Genomic DNA, 23,179 nt, shown 5'->3' with positions numbered 1-23,179 from the left:
ACCAAATTTGAATTTAATTTTGGATAAAATAATAATAAAAAAATTAAAATAGAACCGAAATTATTTTTTTGCTAAACCTAAGTCAGCTAACCTAAATAGCACCCTAGTTTCCTCCGACATCGGGGAAGCTAGAATGCTATTCAGATAGCCAACATGTGCTGACTTTACTCCCAAATATAAATTCCGAAATGTTTAATTCCGAACACATTCCATCAAAATATGTGTAACATCCATGTGTTACATGACGCAATTTCTAAATTATATCCTACCAAAGATTGACCACAGATGCATTGCAACTCATTAAAACTAACAAAATACGCCATGGATCTGTCGTACCACACCCTTTAAACTAGAACACAGTAGTATTTAACACTGCTATTGTAGGTCGGTTCCATCACAATGGAACCACACAAGATCCTATCCTTTATTACACAAAAAGCCTACAAAAAGGCAAAATTTAAAACGACAACAAATATACATATATACACAAAAATCCCAAGACGACGAAAATCCGTGAAATCCTTCATCATGTACATTTTTTACGCAAAGAATTTTCAAATTCGCAACGAGTAAGTCACCTCATTAAAATGAAACGGATGTTTGACACTGATAATATCGTACGGGTAGGGTGACCACATAAATTCAATATATGATTTTAAACTAAAATTATCGCGGAATTGTGAAATTTTATTATGCAACGCGTACTCACGATTTGCGTTTTTTTATCGGCAATAAAGAAATTACAAAACGCATATCGTGAGTACCCGTTGCATTATTATTATTATATAAGAAAGAATCTTTTTCTACTCGGGTCTTACACCGGTATTTTAGAGTCCAAGTACGGGCAACAGCCAAGTATCTTGTTACTCTGACGAATTTATTTAAGTACTTTAATTTTTTAATTGCTTACTAATGTTGACATATTTAAAAATCGCCGAACAATAGATGCTGTGTCTAAGACTGTGGATTTTTGTAACTCTATGAAGATGGATTTTCGTAAATCTAATTCTCGGATGGATGTATGAAGGTTTTTTGGTATGATTCCAGTAGATGATAAAATTATAGGAACTATTCTAACTATATTCTGGTGCCACATATCTTTTATTTCGTCTGCTAGCGGTAAGTATTTTTGAATTTTGTCGAAATGTTTTTGTTTCACATTGTCAATGTTCGGGATGGAGATGTCAATGAGATAAGTTGTTTTAGTTAATTTAAGTGTTAATGTAATATCCGGTCTATTGCAGTTAATTGTCTTGTCGGTAATAATATCTCGGTCCCAATATAACTTTACGGCATTGTTTTCTAAAACGTTTTTTGGTGAATATTTGTAATATGGGACTTTGTCGTTGATAAGTTTATATTTAAGTGCTAGATACTGATGTATTTGTTTTGCAACATTGTTATGTCTATTTATATAATCTTTACCAGCTAATACTTTACATCCACCCGTTATGTGATCTATTGTTTCATTCGTTAAATTGCATAATCTACATTTATCATTTATTATACTACTATCTTTTAATATGTGTTTCGAATAATTTCTAGTTTTTTATTATTATTATTATTATTATTATAATATGGGAGTAGCAGACGAGCATGCAGTCCACCTGATGGTAAGTGGATACTGCCGCCCATGGACATCTGTAATCAACCCCAGATAGGATTGGATTCCTACCTGAAGTCAGCCACAGATGCGCTGCTACCCCTGAGGACTAAGCTGGAATGCCTCGGAAAAGTATGTTTCCCTTACCACACCCTTCAAACCGGAACACAGCAGTGCTTAACACTGCTGTTATTAGGCAGAAATACATGATAGATAGATGCAGAAATAATGTCACATAAATTCATTTTCGTAGATTTTTCCTTAGTTAAACCTTTTTTAGAAAAATAAATATATATATGGCATATACTGTAGTATAGTTATAGTAAAGTTATATTAAAGAATCAATGATTACCTAGTGGTTGACACTGGGTCTCTCAATCGGTGGGTCCGAAGTTCAAACCCAGACCTCTGATTTTAAAAAGTCGTATGTTCGTCAATAAAGTATTTATTTGAGTACGTAAACACGTCGACTTTTATCATGTTTTTTATAGACATTGCTGATCCATTCCCTAAAACAAATATCCAAAAAAATCTAAATCTAAACTACTTCGTCATCACTTTTAATAATGTCTATTGAATAATAGTACAATAGTTTTCTATATAATTAATATAATATAGAATTAGTAAAATGAGATTTTTCCCCTCAATACTCGTTAAAGGAACTTCAATGATAGTGATTCTTTTGTGTTAAATGTTAAGAGAAGTCCTGCTCTGTTTTTGTGAAAGTAATCACCCTACAATCAACGCAGCAGCTCATTTGAATTGCTTCAAAGCTCCAGAGATGGAATGTTCGGATAAATTGAATAGAATATGTCTTAAAAATTACCTTATTGTTTATTTTTTCTTTCAACAAAATAAGAGTATGTCTTAAATAATAAGTATTAAAACACAGACAATATCTTCACAACCTCACTACAAATGAACTTAATAAATAAATGGAAAGTGTGTTAAAAGCACAGAAAACAATACTGGTCTGTGGTTAAAATCATTACGATTCTATTAGACTAAATAAATTACAAGTTTTTCAAAGATGTGTAAACCAAAATGGCTAATTTTCTGTACCTCTCACTCGTTCTACCGAAATTCTATGCAAACGCATTTTACGAAAATCATGAGGATTACGCTTTTTTATATAATATAGGAGTAGCAGACGAGCATACAGTTCACCTGATGGTAAGTGGCTACTGCCGCCCATGGATATCTGTAATGAAGCCCAGATAAGATTACATATTCCTACCTGAGCTCAGCCACAGATGCGCCGCTACCCCTGAGGACTATGCTGGAACGCTTCGGAAAAAGTATGTCTCCTTTACCACACCCTTCAAAACGGAACACCAGCTGTTACCAGGCAGAAATAGGTTTGTACCACCTTCAAAGCTCTACATAATTTCATTTTTGTGTAAAGCAAAAGCTTAAATGATTGAAACCTACTTCCACAGTCTACTAGTGAATTAATTAAGCAAATGAATTTACCGATGTAAGGACTGTCATCAGGTAAATTGAGACATTCAGCATCGCATTTGAATATGCTGAATGGTAATGGCTGATGTGACGAGGTACGATTTACAAAATGGTTTAATTACGATGAAATTGTAACTTTTATTATGTAGTCTATTTAATAATTTACTGAAGAAATATCGGGTGTTTTAGGACATAACTTTCCGTGGTTTGAGTAACGTGGCATCGCCGCCACATTTATTTTTGTCTTATAAAACCAGATTATGTGGTACTGTGACCAATAACTATCAGGTGAAGGTGGTAGAACTCCTTTGGGCGAACTTCGGGGGCACCTTCACACCTATTTCTATCTAATATCAGCTGTGTCAAGCGCTATCGTGCTCTCGTTTGAAGAGTGGTCATGCAGATATACTTTTCCGAGACCTTTCAACTTAGTCTTCAAGGGTTCATTACGCACCTGGGGCCGACCTTCAGTAGAAATCTAATCAGATCTGGGGTTGATTATAAATGTCCATAAACGGCAGTAGCCACTTACTATGAGTTGGAATGCATGCTCATTTGCTACTTTTTGTACGTTTGCACGCCACATAAACTTTTTTTTTTTTTTTTTTTTTGTTTACGAGGGGGAAACCTTCAAAAGGTACCCTATGCCGTGGGAGCGACACGGGGTTATGTGGGATTCTTACCGCACAAAAACCCCCTCGGTGGCCATCCTCGGCGCTGCGTTGAAGACTCCGGGATCTCCAGGGAACGCAACCGGAGTCCTCTAAGCGCGATTGCCCCATCGGGCTTCTCCTAGGTGAGCATAAGCTCGCCACATCCTCTGATGTGTACAACGGCATGCGGCCACACATACCGCCGTCCTTCCTGGGGTCGCTGGCCGGGCGGTTCGAGCTCCCAATCTTGCCGCCCACTATCCCGGAAGCCTCTTTTAGTCCCCTCTTACGACAGGCAGGGGATACCGTAGCCCTATTCTGGTCCCGGAATTACAGGGACAACGCTCCTAAGTACCTAATAAGTAATTCAATAAAAAATAATAAATATGACAACAAAGACAACCTTTATTATAAAAACGGTATTTTAATAACGCTAATTAATTTCATCTTGAAAAGACCTTTCACATTTTATTTTCTCTTCTGTGAGAAGACTGCGAGAGTAACGATTGTTGACATAAAAGCTAGACGGCTTTGTTAATTAAAATTTGGGTAATTATCATTAATGTATGTACGGAGGAAATTTTGAAAAATCATTTGTGGATTTTGGAGCACCCAAATTAATGAAAATAAGATATAGAAACATTTATAAGTAGTAATTTATCGACTGTGAACACCAACGTGCAAACCAAAGACTACAGAATAGTTTAGTTTAGTCTTTTTTGGGAATTTCTACGTCCAGGAGTAGTAACCATAAATGCAGTCCAAATTGAAACCGAACCCACCTGTCCAATTTATATTGACATTTATTTTCTGTTTTTGGAGAATTCTATGTCCAAGACTAGTAACCATAAATGTAGTCCAAATCGAAACCGAACCACCTGTCCAATTTATATTGAAAATTATTTAATTGTTCTTCTAACTAGCTTAATTAAGATAAAAAAACTTTCAACTGAAAATATCAAAAAAGAAATCAATAGGCCTTCGAGTCTTTTATATCACTTTATAAATTATATATATTTATCCCATAATTATAAACTGAATGTAACAGAAGTAATACTAAAATAAATTATGTCATTTCAGATTCAAGCCAAAGGGCCGGACAAGTGTAAGATGCAAACGAAAAACATTAACCTGAGCCAAGATCAACGAAATAGAGAAAGCTGCGATTTACAGGTCAGTTATTATAAAAAGATTATATTTAATAATAATTTTTGAAAGGAAGTCGGTTAATAAAGTCGAAATGAGTAACAGACTGTTACTCAATTATTTTCTTTGTATGATTTATTAACACATTTCCAAATCAATTTCCTTTTATCTGTCTGTCTTATATTGATGGATGAACCATTTAGGATGAGACTTTCAAGTAAATATAGATAACTATATCTAGAAGGAAAGAGTGCCAGATATTTCGGGCTAAAGAATATTTTAGATATTCTTAATAGATTCCTTAAAAAAATTGTCATAATACGTAACATAATTCTTAACAACTGCTAATGTTTTAACAATCCTTTGATATCACACATATTCACTAATGAGAGAAATTCACCAAATTTTAAAGATTAAAAGATTTAATAGAATATTTAGAAATTTTCATTCATATAACGTACATTATTAGTATTTATTTAATTTTCAGCTAAGTATATTAAATTGACTTTATTTTACATTTCTGCGGCGCCCTGAATATAATTTATTCTACAATTGTATACGTATTTGGCAAAACTCAGCTTATTTATTTGTTATTGTTGTAAAGTCCTTTCATTAACTTTCGTTGCCAACTGAAAGTTAGTAAATTAAATAACTGAATCAACTCGCGAACTTACAAACAATTAAGCTTTGTACGTAAAGATAAATACGGGATGAAATTGCCTCGAAACAATAATAAGTTAGACAATAATGTGGAATAATAAGGTATGAAAAACAGTAGTAAAGTCCTCTAGTAATGTTTTATTACTGAAGAATATCAAAATGGTGTTTATTCTTAAAAACAGTTATATAAATTTGTCTTTGTTTTTAGATATAATTTTAACAAGATTAACACAAAGATAATTCATTTAAAATGTATTTTTAATATTTTCGCACATCAACGCCATCTGTGCAGCATTGCAAGCTTTACTTCCAACCGCAGTACAGTTGTTATCCAATTAGTTTCTCCCTTACAACACAGATGGCGCTGAATCCAGTTTCCCTATAACGTAATTTCTTTGTATTTGAAACGAATTTTTAATTACATGCAAACATTTTCCCAGAAAATGTGCCGCCAAGATGCCCATCTGTCGAGCGACGTGTCGGCGAGCCAAGATGCGTTCTCCAACCAAGTCACGGCCGCCCCCATCGGTTCCACGTATCACGGTCAGTATGCAATATGAAAATTGAATAATATTCAAATGAGCGCGCCCGGATATTTCTCACGTGGTAGGGATGGCGATCTGAGATCGATTAATCGAAGAGTCGATCTTTTGTGCCAGAAAAATCGATTATTTTAATCGATCTCCAATCATGGATTGATTCAATTAATAGTGAATCGAAGTCATCCTTGAAAATTGAAAGTCCATCTTTTCGAAATTGGTTGAGTGTTATAGACATCTTTTGCTAACGGATACGTATTTCAGTGATTGTTTGTTCCTGATGAACTTCCTTTTTCTGCTATCTTCGCCCTTTTAGCTGAAAAGATTGAAGAGCAATTTTTGGAAAATCTATTTTTTGGGCCTCGATTTTTTTGTGAATCGATTTACTACACTTCGATTCAAGAATCGATCTTTTTCGGAAAGTATCGCCATCCCTATCACGTGGTCACTTCTTTGAAATGTTGCCACTGGAACTGTACCACAGTTCAGTGGACAGTTATAGATAACATCTATACCACAGAACTGTGAGCTTTATTACAAAGAAGGTGCCTTTGATTTGAATCTTGCGTTGTGTGAAGGTGCCGATTGTTTTAACAAAGGATTTTATAAGCATTTTTATGATGTGGGAAATGGGTTAGTTCATATTAATTTCATAAATTATAAAAGCAAACAGTACTTATCAAAAAATGTGATACAATGGTTGGTGCGTGAAAAAAAGTGTTTTGAAGACCAAGACAAAATATATCTTGAGCACAAAACATCCTTTTCCTAAATAACAAAGTATATTACCAAGTGAAGTTTAATGTTAAGTGAATAATTGTCCCCTCTTCCAACAAGTTTACATTTCTAACTTATTTAAGAACCAACTTCTAATTTAGTCCACAAGTTTCTCTAATGTTTCCTCTAAGGTGGAACTTCTTATTTATATAAATTAAAGACAATTTAGAAATATGATAAAACTGTATTATATCAATCTCAGCTTTGAGATTATATAGGTAGATTGTTTGCTAAAAATCCTTCCACACATTTGTATAACATTGAAGTATATGGATGCATGCAGTCAACCTGACGTTTAGTGGTCGCTGGCGCCCATGCCGGTTATAACAGTCTTCAGGACTTAGAAGGTAGTCTCACAATGTTAATGTCTGCCTTTGGCAATTGGGTACTTGACAGTTATAACAATAAAATATGAAATATGTTGGATATGATAGCTTATAAGTAAACATAAATTATGCAGTATTTCGTTTATTTTTTAATATGTTCTAAGTATTTTAATTTTTAAAAAGAAATTTTCGATTTTTTATCTGTGGATTTTAAATCCCAAAACGGCGACAGTGCTGCCTCAAATGTCATGTGACGTCACTACATCGAAACCTGTCGATCACATCGAAACCTGAAGTATGTGTAACGTCGAAGTTTATTTCTATATTTTCAATGTGTTGACGTCACGCTACGAAATGACACTTGACCGCCTGTTTTGGCGTAACGTTCCGTTTACCGTAATAAAAATATGTTTTTTATTAATAAATAACCCTTTTTCGAAAAAATGATCAATGAAAGGCGTATATAATACGTATATGAATTCATTAAAACAGTTTCCCAAAAAGTGTCAAGTAGCCAATTACGGTTAATGATATTATTTTAATATAATAAATAATTATATAACAATTTAAAGATATAAACTACTTATATTACATACCAAATACCTAACTACATAATATTGTTTTACGCAACAATGCACACAAATTAATTAATTTTCTACAAGTCATTTACCTCCCCTGCGCATATTAATTACACTTTAAAAGAAACTATACTAATTCTTATAATTTGTATCCTATTTAGGTTTAAACAAAGAATTAATATGCGTAAGACAGAGAGGATGAATCACTAGTATCAGATTTGGGCATGTGTGAGCGAGAGGTAAGATTGCTACGGAAACATCGTTTTTCAACTAGCGAGCTCTACAAGGCTTAGCACGCAGGATAAGGGGAGAGTGTAACTTGTTGGTACATTGTCCTTATAAAGATTAGATTAATAAGTTTTAAGTTACATAATTTGAATTCGTAATTTTTTCGAGTGTATGTTTGCGTGGGTGCGTGTACGCACATTCTTCAATCTCAGGCACCTGTGGCATGACGGATTTCAAGACATGAAGTTTGAATTTTTATTTTGTATTCGAGTAAGTCCACAACCGTGCAAGGAAATTTTTCATTAACCAAAATGATTAGAATCCTGAGGACTGAAGGACTCCTGTGGACTTCGTCGAACCCCTTATATAAGTGTCATTGCCTTGCCACGCCCCTAAAACCAGAAGATTACAGTGTTTAAAAGTTAAAACTATTGCTATGCAGTAGAAATAACGGTGGCGGTAGCGTCTTAGTAATCGAACCACAAAGAGTTCTACGATATCCAATTAAATCTATGATGATTAAAGTTAATAATACAAAGACCAAGGTCTATCGAACCCGCGCCTCCTCCCTAAGACGTGTGTCGCACACATCAACACAGCGAACACACACGAGCACAGCCGAGACACCTGCGATGCGTGATCCGAAAACCAAACAGATCAAAATCTCGCTCCAATCAAACCAGCGGTAACAAAGGAATCACGGAATCAATCAAATAATAAAACTTAAAAAAAATAGAAATCGAATCGCCATAATGGAATCGGAATGTGGTTAATTTTAAGTTTCGTTCTTATGTTACAAATGTTGAGTGAAAGTGAATTTTTCGCGCGTAATTCTGTGTTTCTCGACTCAATTCGACTGTTTTCAAACTGGATCCGAGACGTAGAGGCATTTTGGGACCTCCCACCAATTTTCAGGGTGAGTTTTCATGGAAAAATAGACTATTTACAACACTTGCGTAAACTGTTCTAACCTAGAAACGACGATTGCGTTCCCGCCTACTAACATTATATTAGTGCTTCGTCTAGTACATAGATGGCGCTACGAAGTATATATAAGGTTACTTATGAAAGTCATGAATAAAATAATTTACAAATTATTTAATAGTTACAAATAATAATTGAGCTTGAATAAAAACAATTATTCATTATGTAAAGAATTTTCATAAGAATTGTTTATTAGGAAATCTAAATTAAAAAATATATTAGGAAAAATAAATTAAACTTCTCAACACGAAGCAAAAAAATTAGAAATTAATTACATTGCGTTAATTTATAATTACGTAAAATATTTGATGATTATTTTATGATATGATGCTACCCATTTTAATTCATGTACCAATATACAATTTTATTTATATTATGTACTTTAATTTTTATTTTAATGCCATTCAGATGTTTTTTTCTATAACATAAATAAAAATCACGTTATATACTTACTTAGATAGTGTAATGTTTTCGGCGTCACTATAAACGCACCCAGACAGAGTAGCGCAACAAAAGACTTCAACGCGCTTGACTGTCACGCTTGTCAGGCTTCTATTGTTTTGTTTAAATTAATTCATGTCCGATTATGATCGGGTGCATTGTTATGACTGCTTTGTCACCTTAAGTTTTGTAATGGTTATGAAGACGAAGTTTATATCGTAGATATATGTATTGGATAAATATTTTCTTATGGTTATGCAATCAAAGCTTTCCATAAATATAACTATGTAGCTTTTGTCTGTGGACTGCACAACTTATTAGACTTTTGCATCGAATTTCAGATCTAATTTCACCAAAATAATGAAAAATCTACCTGATCAGATAAAATGAATGTACTGGAAAATACCGTTACTCAGATTTGTTTTGGTCGAGATCGAATCCAAAAACCTCGGAATTTCAGACTGATTTGACTGCTAAGTCATGTCTTATTTGTTATACTACTCACTTAGTGCTAAATGAACGACTTTACTTTCTTCTTTAAGTCTATAAAGAATTATTACAACAAAATATTTTTCTTTTTCCTTAAAACCCAAAAAGAAATATATTGTAACCCTTTTCATCATTCCAAGTAAAGTGGGGCACACTAACATTTTCCCATACATTTTGTGGAATCTAAAAAGATAAAAACGTAACAGTGGTTATTATTGAACGGTTCGCGTGATGCTAAGTGATATCGACCTTGCGTGTAGACCCTTCGGTTTTGTTACATGTAGGGCTGACACAAATTAAACCTTAAAATTATACACAAAAATATATACCAAATTTTAACAACAAATAATTTATTTTAGATATTCAAGAGACTATAATAATTAGTTTAAAAAAATAAAGTCATTATAATGTAATCGTAATATTTTGTAATAATACTTCTCGTCCTCCTCCTTGCGTCGTTCTCCTCAATGCTGAGGGTCGTGGTCTCTATTAGTTATCTTTCTCTTTATGATCTCGCGCCATCTGCCTCTATTTTCGGCTATGTGTAGAGCATTGTATACCGTGGTGTCGAGATTTGTGCGGATTTGGTCAGACCAACGCATCGGACTGCGCCACCGGGGTCTCCTTCCTTCAACTTTTCCGGTTACCAGAAGCTTTTCCAGGTTCTCTCATATCAACCTATTATTTCTAACATGCATAGGTATTGAGGGACCTACGTCCAGAGGCTGTAGGTACTGATATCTTTTATGATTATTTACATACCTTCCGATACATATCCATATCGCATATCCTTTCATATAAAGATAATTACTAGTTCAATATTTATCTTTAAAATATAATGTTTTATAGTTATATTACTCATATCAACTTTTATTTATAACATGCATAGGTACTGATGTTTTTTATTATTATTTACATACCTTCCGATACAATCTCGCATATCCTTTCATATCAAGAGAATTACTAGTTTCATATTTATCAGCGGAAGCAGGTGAGATTGTGCATCTGTACTCGAAGGAAATCGACTACCTGTACAGATTTTATTACAGCCTTAAGATACATTTTTTATTACAAAAAAGAACACCAGGTTAATTGGCATTCTTTATATATAAAACGAGCTAGGATGCGCGGATTCAACAGCGTTTAAGTTTGTAAATACTGTAGAGATGAAGGTGGTAGAACCGATTGTGGTTCGACTCCAGCGGCACCACCGTCACGCTTATTCTGCCTAATAATAGCAGTGAATCTAATCTAACCGGGGTTGATTACAGATGTCCGTGGGTGGCAGTAGCCACTTAACATCAACTGTATGCTTATCTGCTCCGCCTAGCTAGGTTCTACTTTCAGAACCGACAAACTTATAACAGCAGTGTTAAACGTTAAGTGTTGCTGTATTCTGTTAACGGCTTGATAATGTAGAGACATGTTTAATAGTTTCAGTCGCCATTTGAAATGCGTGCTATTAAAAAAACAATATGGAAGACATAAACATATTAGGTATCTTAACAATAGAACAATAATACAATAAAATAAAACACAAACGGAATAATAAAGTCTTATAAAGTATATGTTTTACACACAAAATATTACTTTTAAACTTTTATGTATAATACTTTTAGCAACGGTAAAGAGTTGTCAACCCTAATAAAGCGGTGTTATTACTTAGTTATAAAATTAAGTAATATTAACATCAAAGAGCAAATGGCTATTACTGTTAAATTACTTACCTGTCCGCAAATTACTGTTAGTATTGAAGCTACTTTCACGCAACGATTACTACTTAGTACTTATTTAGTAAATCTACTTAGTACTAAGTAAAATAGAAAAAGAAGGAATAGGTACGAGTACGTTACTTTGCAAGTATGTTTGACCAAGAAATTAAAAATTTGTAATAGTAAAAATAAGGTATCTAAATATATACTATAACTCAAAGGTGACTGAATGACATAGTGATCATCAACGCACAGCCCAAACCACTGGACGGATCCGCTAAGAAAGGATTTTGATCAATTCTACCCCCAAGGGGATAAAATAGGGGATGAAAATATTACTTCGTAACGCGAGCGAAGCCGCGGGCAAAAGCTCGGTTTTTATAAATGCGGTTATTATCAAAGCGGTGCGTACTTGGCGGGTCATTCAAGTTGTTTTTAATTATAATTTTAAGTACCGTACAATGCCCATGAACATCTGTGGTGAACCACAGATAAGATTAGAATCCTGAAGTCACAGATGCGTCGATATCCCCTGCGGTTAGTCCGGTTGAAACGTCTCAGATAAGTATTGTGTCCGTGACGCACCCTTCAAACCGAAAGACCGAAGCACTTACGACTGCTGTTGTAAACAAAGTATTCTACCGTCTTCATACGCTTTGCGCGTTTTACTGCTTGGGTAATTAACAATTGCACACTTTGAATTGAATTTTAGGATATTTACCAATCTCCTTTGTAGTTTTGCGAATTTAACTTTTAGAATATTTCGCCCTTTTACACTTTTGCAGTCATTTTCTATTTGGCTCCTATGATAAAAAGATACGTGACAAATTTCAGCTCAAGCGAACACTGGGAAGTGGGTGAAATTTAGCTTGCCAGACTTCATTCCAAACACTGGGACAGGTGAAACTAAAAGGTTGTAATATGAGACTTTCCCTTACTTTACGTGTGGTCGTATGTAGAACAACCATTAAAAACAAAAACAACTATATACTGTCCATGTAAAATATACATAGATCTAAATCTCACTTTACAACGCGTAGGCGAGTAATTTCAAGCAACAAATTGTAATGTATCCGCTAAAAACACCCGCACACAACACGTCCTTATAAGGCCTGCTTATTGGTAAACCTCGGAAACTTTGTGGCTAGGTGTGGTCTTGCCCGTAATTCACCAGTTTTTATGATTTTTTTAAAATATAGAAGTAGCAGACGAGCATGCAGTCCATCAGATGCTAAGTGGCTACTGCCGCCCATGGACATATGTAATCAACCCGAGATAGCATTAGATATTCCTACCTGAGGTCGGCCACACATGCGTCGCTACACCTGAGGATTAAGCTGAAACGCTTCGAAAAAGTATGTCTCCCTTACCATATCCTTCAAACCAGCGCTTAACACTGCTATTATGAGGCAGAAATAGGTGAGGCGATGATGCCGCTGGAGTCGAAACACAAAGGGTTCTACCACTTTCAACATTATAATATTGCTACTTTATAGGAGCATGTAATCCTACTGATGTTAGGTGGTCATTGTCACCCATGGACATATTTGATCAACTCCATATAGAAGAAGTTCCACCTGAAGCCCGGAATAACCGATGGCAGATAGCATACAGGTGAAGAATAACAGATGATTGACACTAGTCGCCTAATGACTTAGATGGTCCTCATATGTCAGTGAGTCGACATCTACATCCTTCGACTGAAACGCAAAACACTTTTACAGTAGAATTGGGTTTGATTGTAATACCTACCGGTTGAACCATTGGCTTTACCAACCTTCAGTACAAAATGAAATGAAGTGTTCGAATAACTTTATTAGGGAACATTAGAACCACATTACGTCTCTTGTAATGCTGAAATTACTTATTTAAGTGTAAAAACTACACCTTAAAAATTACCTCGGTCTAAAACAAAACCCTATAATTTAAAAGGATTGGAGGTACCAAAATGAATCGCCATAATTTCCATATAACCTTAATGGAGAAGCAATATAATAAAACGCTTAGTACCTTATATTAACTGATCAGTCATATCATACCCTGATGACGTCATATTCGCGCACTATTGCACAAAAATATGTAAAAGTAAAAACATTTTGTGGAGTCCTTTGCTTACTGCTGGTCGGTTGTCAAACGTAATATACATATTCATTAATTTGTATATTGTGCACTCAATTTTTAATGGGGATAACAATTTAAAAATCATTTATAACTTAATATGAAGCTATTATTATGTATATAATAATAATTAAATAAGTGTATATTATTATTGTCCGATTTTTTTAAACTGCAGCGCTAAACACTGCTATTACACAGTACAAATATGTTTATCCGTACCTTTGCTTAAAATGACTTCGTTTTTTATAATCAAGGTACCAATATGCAAGTAATGCTTAGCAAAAGTTAATTGTGTTTTGTAATAGCAATTATTTTGGAATTACTCCATGTCCATACGCGTGGGAAGTGGCCTTTGTAACTTCGCAACCTTACAACAATGTCGATTATACTTTTTGATAACTTAATAAAATTATTCAATTAATAATATTTTTGTGTAATTGTATATAAGAAATCTTAGTTTCAGTTCTCAGTGATTACAACCGTCACTAGACAAAAGTCTAACCATCTTGAAACTACTGGTAGTAATGCTTAAGTTCAATTGTAAAGACCAAGGGGCCTACCTCCCTCTTTTAAAATCGTAGACGTTGCTTAAAGAGTAACTACTGCATATACTTTTACTGTAGATTATGTCTTTTACCGTAATTCGGAGGTGTACCCGGAACGCTATGACATAGAACTCTTCAAAAAAGTTGTAAAAAGAGCTCTTCTTCAAAACCAAGCGACACAATGACGACTCCTGTGGTGTTGCAAATGTAGGAGACGTTGACTGCCTTCCATCGGGTAGCACGTCTGCTTTGTCGTTAGGTTCAACCTCCCTCAGGTAATAAAATCTCCCCTGACTTGATTATAGATGTGGTAAGTGAAATACTTGTCCAAGGCGGTTCAACTTAGCGCTCAATACCAACGCTTCTATGACCGAATTCAGATCGGCCTTCAATACTATTTGAAATTGACATATAGCTCAAACAAAGTCACGTGCAGACCTATAGCTCTCCTAAACATTGAGTAACAATTACAAACAAAAACAGATTAAAGATACCGCGGTCAGGAAGCGATCTGATTTCTATGTTGCCATTATAAGCATTAATCACAATACAATATGTCCACCCACACTCGTTTGTCGTTACGTCATTATTTGGGATTCGCATGAATTTATGGTTTTTTGGGTTCCGTACCCAAAGTATAAGACGGAACCCTATTAAGTCGCCCGCTGTCAGTCCATCTGTCACATGGCTCGATTTCTTAATCCGAAAAAGTTAGAGAAACCATACCAACTGAAACTAAAAATAAAGAAATCTTGAAAATAAAGGCCATACGCCGCTATTTTTCAGCATTTTTCGCTTTATCTCTTGAACGGTAATAGACAGACAGTTCAAATTTTCACAATGCATTTACTTTTTTGACTGTTATGATAAGAAATGCTAAAACTCATTAAAATTTGGTGGTACGGAACCCTCCGTGTGCGTGTTCGACTCGCACTTAGCGAATTATTTTTATTGGTTACAAAATCCTGACCTTAACTGGACTTGGGTAGCTCCTATTTAAAGCGTCGTGCGATTTTTATAGTTCTTTGTTTGCAAAATCCTTACTGAAAATGGAGGGCTATCTTTGCATAACTATCAAATGTGTCAGTTTTACACATTTGATAGTTATGCAAAGATAGCCCTCCATTTTGTTAAGAGTGGGATTTGACGTTAATAATGTGAGGAATGTTACACCAGTTTTTCCTCTCAAACATAAAATCATTACAATTATTTTCATTGACGAGTGCTAAACAGTGTCGCTGCTATATTTAATACTTACCTTTAAACGAGCAATTCTTGTATATATACATTTATATCAACGATATTCGATATCGATATTCTTGAAATTTTGTATTGAGGGGGTTTCGGGGGCGATGAATCGATCTAGGTAGGTTATATTTTCAGAAAATGTTGTTAAAAAACATATACGGTCGAATTGAGGAACCTCCTCCTTTTTTGAAGTCGGTTAAGAAACACCGAGCTAAGCTCGGTCATCCAGTACTTTAGCTTTAAGTTTAAGAAAACAGAGTCGACGAAACTCATGAGCATGAACCAAGAAAAAATATTTTTTCGCACCTATTGTTTTCTTAAATTTAACGTTACTTTGACCAGGTCAATTTATCATACTTTATTTATATCTTTTACATTTTTGAAAGCAAAACAATTGGTAATAATTTGATAAAAGAAAAACAACGTTTAAGTACAATTGCCCTCGATTCAACTAGCTTTATACTAAAACACTGGGTCTAAATAACTGATTTGACCAATAAAATAGATGATACCTTGTGAACACATCTTTACACACAACACATAAAATACCTTTATAATTTGTACTATAATTTAAAACACCTATACTGACCTATAATGTAATAAACAAAATAGACCACACCTTTACCCTTACCATGAGTTTTTACGTTTTGACAAATATGACTGTTTTGGTATTTGTTTGCGTATTGGCCCATACAATTTCCAAGTTCTGACACAATCCGCTAGGGATTGGAAATTGTATGGGCAGATACGTAAACAAATACCAAAACAATCATATTTGTCACAACGTAAAGATTCATGGTAAGGGTACTTATGAATACATCTTTATACACAACACATAAAAATACCTTTTTAATTTGTACTATAATTTACATACACCTATACTGACCTACCCATTTATCCATCGATATAACCTATCATGTCTTAACCTGTAATGATACGATGCGAAACTAACCACTACTATAAACATATCATTATGTTTTTACACTAAAATAAGACTCTACCTTGACTCTAGGTAGAGTTTTGAGATAATTTGCAACTTAAATGTCAGACCGTCTACCGTTACTGATCTATCTATTTTTAAAAAGTCTATAAATTTATAGCTCAGGCATATGTTTACTACTAAGTTAGATACCTCACGCAGAAATATATTTTCCATTCCATCAGCCTAGAAGTTATTATCATCTGAATTGATAATCCTTCCTTTAAAAAGGGCCTTTTGGTATGCTGCGTATTTAACTGTCCATTTAGTGATAACACTGATAACAATTCATACGTAACTAAGAACGGAGACGGTATTCATCTCCTAGATTTTCCCTTAGTCGCTTGCTAGCTTATACTCTTCCTTTAACACACAGAAATTAGTAAATTTTAATATAAGGTCATTTTGACCTGTGAAGCTATTTTTTTTTTTATTAAGAATTCAATTCTACCTCACCTCAATTTCATGCTCTAAAAATGTATTTAGTCTCGTATACCCTTTAGAGTTTCATATTAGTATTCTAGAAAGATTATCGACCTGAAGGTTTAGTTTCGCGTCATTTAACTAGCATTTGACAAGGTAAGGTTCTTGGAAGTTCATATTTTAATTAAATTAAAATTACTAATGCAATATATTTTAGCACTTGCCTATTATATTACAGTAAAAGAGTTGCGTGACCACATTTAAAATTATGTAAGGTGCTTAAGCTTATTAAATATTATGAACTGTATGGTTTTAGAGTATCCATAGGTAAACGTGCAAATTTTAACTTTATACCTAAGTTTATAGAGTTTATATTTAACTAATCTTTGTTTGAGAAACTTCGCTAACTGTAATTTTTAAAATTACCCTTATAGCTATGGTAATAGAGGTTACATTCGAGTATAGTATTCAAATTCGAATCGATAATGAAAGTTCGCGAAATGTTATGAGTTAAAGTTGTTACGGATAATTGATATGTTGTTAACTTCCACACATCTCGCGATAATGTACACACATGACAGATTATTTTTATCTAGTTGTAGTGCGTGACTTTTCTTGACTATTTATTTGATTTGGGAATTCACGTGTTTCGTAATCACGCGCTATCTTTTTCGCGTAACACTGAAAAAGCCTAACCCGCTGTGTTTCTGGATATCCTCAATTAAGGTATTTCAGTACGATGGTAGCATAAGTATTTGTCTTTCTGAAAAAATAGCGGATAACCCTTTAACTTGGCTAAATTTTTTCTCGTTCTTATTCTAATTAGATGTGAACTTTCTACCTAAAATATAAAGGTTAAAGCAGACCTTATAAGGATGTATATTGTATATTATTAATAATTCATAAGATTAATGTCGAAATAAGCAATATTTTAACACAAATATACTCTTTGTCATTCGAATCCACTGTGAATGTCTTTTGTTACATACAGATGAAGTCATTCAAGATTCATATACTTGGGTAAAGCGTTAGTCTGATTACTATCCAAGGTCTGCGCGCCCACTCATTAATTTTGAACTCCAATGATTTATATTCATGTATTCACCTTCGTTTCACCTGATTTCTTACCAATTAGCGATTATATATGTGGATCTATTCGAAAGCTTAACATAATAATTCATATGTTAATGTTTAGTATGCTAAAATTAATATTAAAAGGTTTAACCTTTAGGTGCTAGAAAGGTCGAATCCGAAGGTTTCACCGCCACACATTTTTCTGCCTAACTCACTCTTTACAGTGATTTCTACCACTATCAAAACCCTATTATATGAACCTACATACATATAATCAAATATTACATAATTATTAAAAATATCACGTTTAAATCTGATAGACCTCTTCTTTATCGGCCTGTGAGCATCACCGCTGCGGTTATTTTGACTTCAAAGCAGTTTTAAGTTGTTATGATATAAATTAAATTGAAATACAAAGCGTTAGGATGTAATAGCCCCTAGTAATACTTCGCGGCAACAAATCTGCAACTGACATTAGTTAAATTATATGTTATCTTGACGAATAGCATAGAGCCCTTCTTTTATTTTCGGTCAATTACAAATGTTTCTGTTCCGGTAGATACCACTTAATATTAAGTAGGTTGCATGCTTACATGCTGCTACAATTGCATGAAAAAATCTACATACACCTTTTGAACTAGCCTAGAAGCGAGGCATGTGTTTTGCCAAACCTTGCAACTGTTATTATTGCTAAATTATAAACAGTTACGCGCTAACATCTCTATATTTACGTTTTCGAGCTGTTCGTTCAACTCTAACCGTCCATCTTTTTTTACCTCTAATGGTGTCGCCAGAGAAAAAGCGACTTGAGACTTGAAATGTTATATATTTTTCCTTCACATGGAGAGGTATATTATTAGCATTTTTAATGCTTAAACATTAAACTTTATATATGGTGAATATATGAAGTTTTATGTTTAATTTATTTTTTTACGTCTATGATTTTATTTGAAACTAATCGACAACGTGGAGAAGCATTCTACAAACAACAGATTTTTTTCATTTGCCAGCACCGCTCTGACAAGAGCATGTAACTTAAATGAAGAATAATTCGAATCGCTCGTTCTCTGGCCACAAAGTAATAGCCCCTACAACACAAACACAGGTGCATCCCCCGGCCTTGGTATTTGCAACCCCCACGGCAGGTGTGAATACGTAACAGTCGAATGGCGAACAAAGAAATGTTTTATTATTTCTTAGTTCTTGTACTATTACATTTTCATTTTGATATTTTCAAGTTACCTACTATAATACTTTGCGAAATCTCGCGATACGCGCTTTAAATTGATCTTAGTGCAATAGTGTAATATATCCCTTATTCCCTATGCATTCAATTAATCTAGATCTATAGGTATAAAGGCATTGGCTAGCGCCTATTATTATTGAAATCAGTCTAAAATTTTTTTGTCTAAGACCGAAATTTGTCTGTTTTGCCCTACACATTCGTTTCGATTCTACGCAAAAATTTAATTGTTTGATAATGTACCTCAACAGTTTTTTTAATTTCTTTTTATTCAAGGAAGATATTAACGAGGTTCAGTGTAACAAATTAAAATTTCTGATTATGTATGAATTTCGACCACTAAGCAAACTGTTCATACCAATGATGATGTTAAAAGTATTTTAATACAATAAATACTTAAAATACGCCCACATAATGAAATATAGTGTCGCAACTAGTGTCCTGTGTTATTTTATCAAATTATCTGTATTTTGCGACAAATTGTCAACATTCTTCATTTCAATTGTTAGTACTGCACAATTGTGTGAAATGCACACAAAGTTCTTTAATAAAATGACCTTAGAAAAGTAACATAAACATTGGGAACATATGTTTTACAACAAGACAGTTTCGAAATCATAATTGCGTTTGATGTCAATTGTGCAATTGTAATAAGGACCTTATGAATTTCAAGTATATGTATAAGTAATGACCCACTCGAAGACAAGTAGTCATTTCCGCTCATGGACATCCTGACCGCCCCAGATAAGATTAAAATCGTATCTGAGGTCGGTCACAGATGTTTTGTATGTTGTTTGTTTCTACCCCTTAGAAATAAGTTGCAGGACCTTGTGTAATTGTCGCACTAACATTAAAAACTTACATAACGCTTTTCTTCTGCTAAACTACACTCCTGGGTAGCTAAGGGTACTGATTACGATAGGAAGTTTTGACAGTTAATTTCGTCCAGTTTCGTGCATCTTTTGCAGAGCACCTGTAAGTAAATCGACATCTGGTCAAAAATTAATCTATTTGAAGTAAATTCAGATGTTCTGACACCTGCATATTTACTGTCATTTAAAAGTATACATAAATCAATGACACGCTATTTTATATTTCAATGATAAAAAAAATACTAAAACTTTCCCGAACATGACATTTTAAACAAAACATTTACTCCATGCAGCTCCACATGTACTATTAGGTTAAGTTTAAAATTGTAAAAAACATTTTTTTAAAAGATGTGTGTTATGGAGTTTCTTTCGCCGCTTCTTCTCCATAACGAAACACCTTGTGAAGTGGTGGTAGTTTTACTGACATTCAAAAAGTGCTCTGTAAAGAATCTATTTTGAATAAAATTTTTGATTTGATTTGATTTGACTACTTCTCGCATGTAACCCGTTAGCTAGTTTCAATAAAGATTGTAATCCTGAATGACATTTCAGCATTACTATACTTATTTATTTATCTACTTGTTCCTTATGTCAGAGAGAAACATATTTATTGCACAACGCCACCAATTTTCATTACAATCTTTATTGATGCAGGTTATACAAATTACATTTACAGTACTAGTATTACATTTACGATCAATTAGTGCTTTCCTCGTCGAAGCGAAGCATTATTACTCGATACTTTCACAATTATAAACTTCGATTTACCGTAATTGCGTTACGTGACCAAATCAATCATACATCACATAAATATGAATTTTAATATTTGAAAGGCAAAATTAATTTGTCTGTATGTATTTTCAAAATCTGCTTTATCTATACTTCTATACTAATATTATAAAGAGGAAAACTTTGTTTGTTTGTTTGATTTTAATGAATAGGCTCAAAAACTACTGGACCGATTTTAAACATTCTTTCACCATTCGAAAGCTACATTATCCACGAGTAACATAGGCTATATTTTATATGAAATATTTTTGATAAATGGATTTTGAGCCGGTACAAAGTTTGCCGGGTCAGCTAGTTAAATATAAAGTCATTCATTATTTATTTAATTTTCTCGTATGTTTGCCTATCTACGCTGGTAACTTGTGAGTAAGGGCTGAAGGTTCCATAATTTACAAATCTTTAAGACCTGTGTGTTTAGAGAACTCTTAGATGAGTATGTTCCGTCCAACGTTCATTTTCGACGAATAGCAAGTGTAAATTAGTGTCTATTACGCCCATTATATTAAAAAGATCAGAGACCGGAGGTTCGAATTCTGTACCTTATATGTACGAGTACATACGTTAGTTTGAGAGATTGAAATTTACCACTAACACTACCTTACTGTTTAATTTACCACTTAGATTTCTTTTTATAAAAAAAATATATTCACAGTAAGGTTTCACTAGGCAAAATCCCCTCGCATAGTAAGAGGGGTTCACCGTACTGGCCAAGTAATATAATATTTTAAAATCAAATGAGAAGTAGGTTATAAAATAAAAATTCAAAATAAAAATAACCTACTCCAAATCGAAATATTCAGATGTATGAAGTGTGTTAGAAGTAAGCACATAAGAGGGTTACTTCACACACGCCACATTACGCCACGACACGCTCGGCGGCGCGTGGCGCGCTTCTTCACCGCCTCGCTACTGTGTCTGTGATTTGTGGGGGTTTTGGGATACTGGGCGTGGGGGAAAAAGGGAGCTCGGGCAATCGTTTACGGGAGTATTGGGATATTAGGAGAGGGACGGTTTGGGGTAGGTGGTATTTTATGTAATACAACGACACTGTTGTGGCAATTATTTTTTTATAAAATTCAAGTAGTAACCCAGCCTGCAGTGCACCTTATAATATGCGGTCATTGCCGCTCATGAACACCTGTAACCTACATCTTTTCATGGAACTACTTTTCAAATTATTTTAGTGATGCAGTTAACAAATATTTAGCCTAATGTTAAATGATATCTATTAAAGATTTCACAAAAAAAATAAAGTCCTAAATATTATGGGACACAGATTCATTGCGACGCCTAAGACGCGTGATTACATGTAAATGTCTAATTTTAAGAACTATCCAAACTTGTCCTAGAAGATAGTCACCATAGCACAAGACCATTATTATTGAGTCAAAGCAGTAAGTTATATCTGCCAGTACAATGTGGAACGTGCGAGTTTTTGCAACCTATCTGATAATGAGGAAACAAACTACTCATAAACTAGGATTATATAAAGGATTCGCGCTGTTAGTCGAAAGGTACCAATTATTGCGTAAACGAAAACTGTAACCAAACCAATAATCTTAATTTTCTTAATTAAGTTACATTTGCAGTTTTTTATGCAATGCAAGTAGTAGAACAAGTACCTAAGCACGGCATCCGATCATAGGCATAGTAATAGACTATTTACATGTAGACCAGAAGTTCTAGTTGCAATCTATCACAGCTTTATTACTCTTAAGGACTAAGATAGAACGCCTAAAAGGAAAAACATATCCTATGCGGTATCGCAGGCAAATTCTAAAGTATCCTATCCTAGTAGTGCTTAGTAGTTCTAAAATCCTATCTCCACTTTATTTTTGTTTTCCTTAAATATTGTCTAAACAGGACCTTGATATTTATAAAATAAGTATCTATATCATTGATCAATCGTAATTGATTTACTGGAGATAACGCTAATTATAAGATTCAAGGCTTTACTTCAAGAGTAATTAAGCTGATTTAAATTTAGACTAATAAGATGCAATTATGAATATATTTTATACAACTGCAATTTCTATAAATTATGAATCTTTTGTAAAACAAAGTCGTTTTAAAACTGTATAATAAAGGGCTATAATAAAGTTTCTTGTCAAGTTTACAAATATGGGCGTCGATGTTTTTAACATTTTTTATCATCAACTTATCTCCATCCAGACTCTTATAGACAGAAAGATTGAATACTTGCCACTACATTGCTCAATAACAATACCCTCAATGTGATACAATCTCTAGAAAAACATACACGTACATAACACTAGCGAAAATTGCGAAAG

At 33.9% G+C, this 23,179-nt stretch overlaps 1 protein-coding gene across 1 annotated transcript in view; it reads left to right on the top strand.

Annotated features, from left to right (window-relative positions):
* The first annotated feature begins 8,724 nt into the window (after positions 1-8,724).
* The window catches only part of LOC140742784 (uncharacterized), a 64,449-nt gene continuing 49,994 nt past the window's right edge, over positions 8,725-23,179 (top strand). The window contains exon 1 of the mRNA XM_073073839.1: positions 8,725-8,887. The gene's annotated coding sequence lies outside the window, so the exon portion shown is untranslated. The remainder of the gene's footprint in view (positions 8,888-23,179) is intronic.

Source organism: Epargyreus clarus, unplaced genomic scaffold, assembly GCF_041222505.1.
Source record: "Epargyreus clarus isolate Ecla_fem2 unplaced genomic scaffold, WU_Ecla_fem_2.2 ptg000001l, whole genome shotgun sequence".
NCBI classification, from domain to species: domain Eukaryota; kingdom Metazoa; phylum Arthropoda; class Insecta; order Lepidoptera; family Hesperiidae; genus Epargyreus; species Epargyreus clarus.
The sequence above is the reverse complement of the archived record's forward strand: the minus strand, read 5'-3'. Positions and strand labels throughout refer to the sequence as shown.